Source organism: Triticum dicoccoides, chromosome 3A, assembly GCF_002162155.2.
Source record: "Triticum dicoccoides isolate Atlit2015 ecotype Zavitan chromosome 3A, WEW_v2.0, whole genome shotgun sequence".
Classification (NCBI taxonomy): Eukaryota; Viridiplantae; Streptophyta; class Magnoliopsida; order Poales; family Poaceae; genus Triticum; species Triticum dicoccoides.
Genome location: NC_041384.1, coordinates 469024242 through 469031629, shown reverse-complemented (window position 1 = coordinate 469031629; position 7388 = coordinate 469024242). Strand labels below are relative to the sequence as shown.

Sequence of the window (7388 nt, the reverse complement as noted above, 5' to 3'; positions counted from 1 at the left end):
CCTTGAAGGAATTCCTCATGAAGAAAGGCTTCAAACCCGGTTCACTCGACCCTACTCTTTTCTCTAAATCCTATGATGGTGAATTGTTTGTGTGCCAAATATATGTTGATGATATTATCTTTGGCTGTACTGACCAACGTTATAGTGATGAATTTTCCTATATGATGAGTGAAGAATATCAAATGTCTATGATGGGAGAGTTGAAATTATTCTTAGGTCTTCAAATTCGTCAACAAAGCAATGGCATATTCATATCTCAGGAGAAATACCTCAAGGATGTACTGAGGAAATTCGGCATGCAAGATTGCAAAGGCGTAAAAATTCCTATGCCCACAAATGGCCATCTGTGCACTGATGAAAATGGTATTGACTTTGATCATAAGGTATACCGCTCCATGATAGGTTCCTTATTATACTTATATGCATCTAGGCCAGATATAATGCTTAGTGTTTGCATATGTGCCCGATTTCAAGCTGCACCGAAGGAATCACACCATAAGGCTGTGAAGCATATTCTTCGATATCTAGCTCACACACCAACACTTGGATTATGGTACCCCAAGGGCTCGGCTTTTGATCTTGTTGGATATTCTGACTCTGACTATGCTGGTGATCGTGTGGATCACAAGTCAACATCTGGTACATGTCATTTCCTCGGACGATCTTTGGTCTGTTGCTCCTCGAAGAAACAGAACTGCGTATCACTATCTACTGCTGAAGCTGAGTACATTGCCGCTGGTTCTTGCTGTGCCCAATTGCTATGGATGAAGCAAACTCTCAAGGACTACGGCGTCAACATGAAGAATGTACCTCTCTTCTGTGACAATGGAAGTTCCATCAAGATTGCTCACAACCCAGTTCAGCACTCGAAGACAAAGCACATTCAGATTCGTCATCATTTTCTTCGTGATCATGTGTTGAAGGGCGACATTTCTATTGAGCATATGAAGACTGAAGAACAGCTAGCCGATATCTTCACAAAGCCCTTGGATGAGAAGAGATTTAGCAAGTTGCGGTGTGAGCTAAATATCCTAGAATCTTCGAATGTTCTTTGAAAAGGACACTCATCCTAACACTTATGCAAAATTGATGACTTAGATGTGCAACACATGAAAAAACGTTTTTCTTCAATCAATGAAGAATAACACTCTTAGTGTGAAGAAATTAACGAAGAATTTGATTCTCAGAACCCTACGATAATTGTATGCGGTGTCTGAAATCATCATTCTTATACGGTGGGTCACGCCACCACCAAAAGTTGAAATTCCTCAATTATTCATATTCGTCAACTTTGCGCTGTCTTCACTGCTTCAATCAACGAAGAATTGGCTATATATATATATATATATATATATATATATATATATATATATATATATATATATAGGACAACACTATGCTAATCGCAGGATTAGAATAACTATTTGGATCACAGTCGCTGTATATATAGGACACGAGCAAGATTTTCCCGAGATCCAAAAGCTATCAGACCGCGATCTTCCCTGATCCCCCTCCACCTTCTCCGACTCGCTGCCCCACCCTTCTCCCGCAACCCCCGCGCCCCCAACCGAAATCCCGCCGGTGCCCGGCTAGTCTCCCCAGCGCGCCGGTGCCTCCCCGGACGTCGCCGGCACCCCGCGCGCCTGCTTCGCTGCCACCATCCAGTGAGTAGCCGCCACAACTACCGCCCCCGAGAGCGCCGGCACGCACGGATCCAGCCGTACCCGACCGGAGTGGGCCAGGGGTGCCCTTCGCGGGCGCTGTGTCGCCGCCGTTGACCGCCATGCCACTGCCGCCCCCCAATTCCCCACCACACATTGCCACGCGCGGCGCCCCTCTGCCTCTTGTGTGTCACCGCGAGCCAGCCCCGCGCCGACGACTAGGCATGACTCGGACCACGGTGTTCTGCTGCTAGCTCTAGAAGCGCCCTCAGGCACTAATCCCGTTCTTCCACACGACCGCTGCTGGTCACCCGCCCCAAATGCCGTCGAGCCAGCATCTCCTCCAAAAAATCTGATGGCGGAGGGCCCCTGCTCCTCAATGCCATGGCCGCCCTATCCGCTCGGCCCCCTGGCAATCCTTGCCGCCGCCCCGCCATAGACGTCCACCCTATGGAGCTCCCTCCTCCACTGGTGTCCGGCTGCCTCCCTGTCCCTTGCCACATCTACGCATGGACCTCTATGAGGGGAGAGTTCATCATCTCAGGGCACCACATCAACACTCCAAGTTCGCATTCTTTCTCGATCTCTGTTTTCTGTTGTTCCCTACTGTTGTATTGTAACCAGATCAAGCATCGATTCCTTCCCCCGTCTAGTTCTGTGTTTCTAATTATTTTTCATGTCTGAAGTTCAACTATATCTACAGGCGCAGCCGACCCTGACGTGCTCCTGCATATTGATACTGTTGCTGCTGTCAAAATTTCTCTTAACTGAACTTAACTCTTTTTACTGATTGAACTGTGCAGGAGATGTGTGGAGCAAGCACTGTGACAATGCAGTAAAGGAAAATAATGCATGCTTGTATGTCTACGTCTTCAACGAGATTTGTTGTAAAAGTTTATTTTTTTCCTTGTGCGTCAATTGAGCTAACTTTTAAGACGTTTAGAGGCTTCGTGAAATTCTACAAAAAGATATACGCTGGCAGGTGTGAAGTTCTATCACGGCTATATGCTGGAAGCTGTGAAGTCCTAGCACGGCTCTCCACCAAGTTCTAGTCGATTCAACGTCTACTCTTTCCGTTTTTCACTCTAGTGAGCATGAGATGCTGCTGATGCATGTGCTCTTCTACCTCGGAAAGAAGCTACTGCTGCTTCGGATTTGGGTGAACATCCGGTATGGAGATGTGTGTATGCTACGATGAGAAGATAAGGTATATGATTTTTTTTATAGACAAAGGTGTGTGTATGCTACGATGAGAAGATAAGGTATTTTTTTATAGAATCAATGTGTGGTGGAGAGACATGCACCGCTTTGTCACAAAACCATCAACTGGCTTATATATTGCTTAAATTATTATCACATATGTAATTAGAAGAGCAAGTACTTAGTTTTTCATGGTTTGATGCGTATATTTTGTAGTTATTTTTCATTTACAAACCACTAACCATGTGTTCATTTTTTATTTACTCTTTTTTGGAATGGTTTGATTTGTTTACATAAAAATATTGTTCGCATACTGAGAAAACTTAAATGCAAAAAGAAATGGAAAGTCGACACTCAAAACAATGTTCGTGTAAATTCAAAATGAGCTCATGTATAAAAAATTGCATTTGGGAAATATCATCTATTGCTCTCGGATTTGTTTTTTAAGAAACAATGTCAAACTCATCATAAACTTGGAAGATAAACGATACCCTACATGGTTTACATGAAACAATCTTAGAACATTCACTAGGAACTAAACTTTGAAGTTCGGCCATGAGAACACACATAGTACAGAGATGAAAAAAAAGAAAATTTAGAAAAAGAAAGACGGACTTTCACGTTTCTAAAAAAATCGTGTTCAAATTAAAGTAACATAGTAGTTCGATGTTTTAAAAGGAATAAGATTTTCCACATCTCAACATTAAAACCAACATTTAAAAAAGTTTTTCTTTAAAAAACGTATTTCCTTGTTTTCAAAAAATACAAGAAGTTCAACTTAAAAAAAAGGAGCAGTTCAATGTTTATTGGAAATTAGAATTTTTGACGTTACAAAAGAATCAAACCAAGAAGTCCAATTTTTTAAAAATATCGCGGTCTCCGGCGCATCTTCTGGCGTCCACCCATCCCGTCGTCGTGCTCCCCGGCGCGTCCCCCCTCCATCATCCCGCCAAGGCCATATCACCACCATTTCACGCTCATCGGCGCGGCATGACCCTCCATCCGTTGCCACGACACGCAGCTCCTGCTACTTCGCATCCTATAGGAGTAGGGGAGTCAGAGCCGCCACCAGATGTCGAATTTCTTCCTCCTCCTCACACATCTCTGGCCAACCTCTTCCCCACCTTCGTCTTCAACCAAAGATGACCTTCACTCTGCCCACGTGCTGAACTTCTTCCTTCTGCTGTTCCATCCTCCCCTCTCGGATGAAAAAACTACATTGCACAGTGGAGTAGAACCGTCGGCCGTGCCGTCTTGCTCCTGCCGCGTCGTTTGTTTGCTGTTGGTGCGCTTGAGTGCGAGAGATAGATTTCTGCGAGAGATTAGGCAGTGCTGCTGTCTTTGTTTTTTTGTTTGAACTTGATGTTGTTCGTCGTAAAAGAAATGATAAGATGTGCTTTTCCGGTCCCATGGAACATATCCCGTTACTTGAAGATGTTTTTTGAGAGTAATTCTTTGTTTGTTCATTAAGAAAGCCACATATGTTCGATAAATCGATAGGAGGTTCTTTCTACAGATGTGTTCCTGTAGAAAAATCAAACTGACGTTTAAAAATGTGCAGCAAAAGTTCATGTCAAACTAACGGGGCGATTTAAACATTTCTTCTTGAAAAAGTCGAGAAAATTGTACATGCTCTGTAGGTCAAAAGTTTGGCTTTATTTTATGTTTTGTGAAGGTCAAAATGTTGTGTTCGAGAAGGTCAAGTGTGTTATATCAATAAGTTCAAAATAAATTTAAACATGCAAGAAAACAAAAAGAAAGGGAGAAGTTCAATTTCTAAAGATGACGCAGTACACAACGTGTAAACCAATGTTGAAAGAAAACAAAAAAGAAAAAGGAGAAGTTCAATTTGTAAAGATGACGCGGTACACAACGTGCAAACCAATGTTGAAAGAAAACAAAAAGAAAGGAGAAGTTCAATTTTTAAAGATGACGTGGTTCGACGTGCTAAAAATGCTGAAAGAAAACAAAAAGAAAAAGCAGAAGTTCAATTTCTAAAGATGACGCAGTTTGATGTGCAAACCAATGCAAAAACACACACACACAAAATGTTGTTTTGGTGTCTTAAAATATTTTTGTTCATAAAATAGTAATAAAGAAATAAAACCAGGAAGTCCATATTAAAAAGATGGAGAAGTTTGATGATTATAAAAAACTCAAATTTTCCTCGTTATTAAAGAAATGGAAACAAGAAGTTCAAAAATAAAATAACAAGAAGTTCAACTTTTAAAAATACAGCGCTTCAAATTTCATAAAAAATATTAAGAAAAAAACCAGGAGGTCCATATTAAAAAGATGAAGAAGTTCGATGATTATAGGAAACTCAAATTTTCCTCGTTATCAAAGAACTGAAACAAGAAGTTCAAAAAATAACAAGAAGTTCAACTTTTAAAAATAGAGCGCTTCAAAATTCATAAAAAAAGATTAAGAAAATCAGATTAAAAATTCATTAAAAAGCTCATATATTTTCACGTAACCGAGAAAAGTTCATATTGATAACTGCGAGAAGTTCACGTACTACACGGTGTGCACTTTGTATTAAAAAGAATAAAAAGGCAATGTCCAAAAACATTGTTGCTAGAAGTTCAAGTGCTTGGCCTGAGGAAGTTAAAAATTTCTTGTGAGAGAGGTTGAACAAAAATATGTGACGGAAGTTCAAGATGAAAACAGCGGGAAGTTTAACTACTACGTGAAATGCATTTCAGATTGGAATATAAGAAAAAAAACTAAAAGCTTAAAAGGTTTTTTTGCAAGAAGTTCATGTGCTCCTCACGTTGAAGTTCAAGATCTCTAGTGTGAGACGTCCGACCTTCAATTACATGTAAAAAACAGGCAAAAAACGACGTTCTTTTTGCCATTTTTAAAACTGCTCTCAAACAACAAAAATCTGTAACGTCTGTCTACATGAAAAAGATCCTCCTATTCATAAGCTTCTCAACAGTATATTGTATGCTATATTCTGATGAATGGTTTAAAAAAATTGTGTATACCATTAAAAACACATTTTTACGCATTAAAAAATATTTGAAACATCGCAAGTATGAAAAGCTGATCAACATGGAAAAGTTGAGTGTTTTCGACAGCTTTCCATTGGTATATCATTTGCTCAATTCCGGTAAGTGGTTTGGGAGTTATTGATAAAAAACAGCACGTCAAAAACAGAGTGAAGTTCAGACAAAACATGCCCAAGAAGTTCAACCACTTCACGCAGTGCATTTCCATTCGTGATGAAGTCAGAAAACCATGATCTCGTCATTTTCTAATTTATTTCAAAACGGGAGGAATAGAATTTGTGTAAGTTCAAGTCATCGGTCGGAGAAAATTAAAAAAATTATTGTGAGAGAGGTTTGTACAAAACAAATATCATTTGTGTAACACTGACAAATGAATGAGAAAATTATAAACGAAAATACGTCATAGAAGTTCAACCTGAAAACAGCAGGAAGTTCGACTACTATAGTGAATGAATTTGAGTTAAAAAACTTTTAAAATCATCGCGAGTACGAAAAAATTATTAACACGGGAAAGTTGCATGTTTACATAAGCTTTCCACCGGTACATTACTTGCTTAATTCCGGTGAGTGTTCCGGTGAGTGGATGGAGAGCTACGAGCAAAAAAACACGTGAAAAACAGAGTGAAGTTCACGTACACGCGCCGAGAAGTTCAGATTCTTCACACGGTGCATTTTTGAAGAATCAGTTTCGCGATAGAGGCAGAACGAATGATCTCGCCATTTTCGAAATTACTTGAAAACGGTCAGGATTTAGAGAAAACCATCAACATGAAAAAGTTTCGCATTTTCCGTAGCTTTTCAGCGGTATATTATTTGCCCCATTCCGATAAAGTTTGTAGAAATTACGGCAAAAATACGTTTTTAACCATTTTCAAAACTGACATAAAACCGTAATGAATTGGGAGAAACAATATATACAAAAACGTTTCGTATTTCTTCAAGCTTTCGAACGCCATATCATTTGCTGCATTTGGACGTACGGTTAAAAAATTAGCTCGAAAATACGAACTCGGTGGAACTTGTACCGTTTTCTAAATTACTTTTAAACCATTCAAAATTAGAAAAAACTTTTAACATAAAAAAGTAGAGCATTTTCATAAGATTTCCAACGCCATATTATTTGCCTCAATTGGATTAGCCATTTAGAAATGGCGTTGAAAATACGAACTCGGGTATTCGGTTTGCGAAATTTTATGATTTTCTGAATTACTCTTTAACCGTAGGGAATTAGAGAAAACTTTCAACATGTGGAAGGAGCGGTTTTGCAGCAGCTTTCCAACGCCATATTATTTGCCTCATTCCGATAAACGGTTTAAAAATGCGATCAAAAATACGATTCATGTTTTTTATATAAAGAAAAAACGGTTTTCAAAACTGCTCTTAAACCGCTTACATTTTGCCAAAAATTTAACTTGGGTCATGAAGTTCAACCTAGTACTCGGGGAAGGTCAGGCGCGTTACTCAGGAAGTTCATGTTGTGATCAGAATATTATTCTTATCCCGTGATCAGAAT

At 39.6% G+C, this 7388-nt stretch overlaps 1 long non-coding RNA gene across 1 annotated transcript; it reads left to right on the top strand.

The window, feature by feature from the left end:
• Positions 1-1559: 1559 nt before the first annotated feature.
• Positions 1560-3053, top strand: LOC119271638. Its single transcript, XR_005134652.1, has 2 exons — positions 1560-2519; positions 2644-3053. It is a non-coding gene; the product is annotated as an uncharacterized LOC119271638 (long non-coding RNA).
• Positions 3054-7388: the final 4335 nt, after the last annotated feature.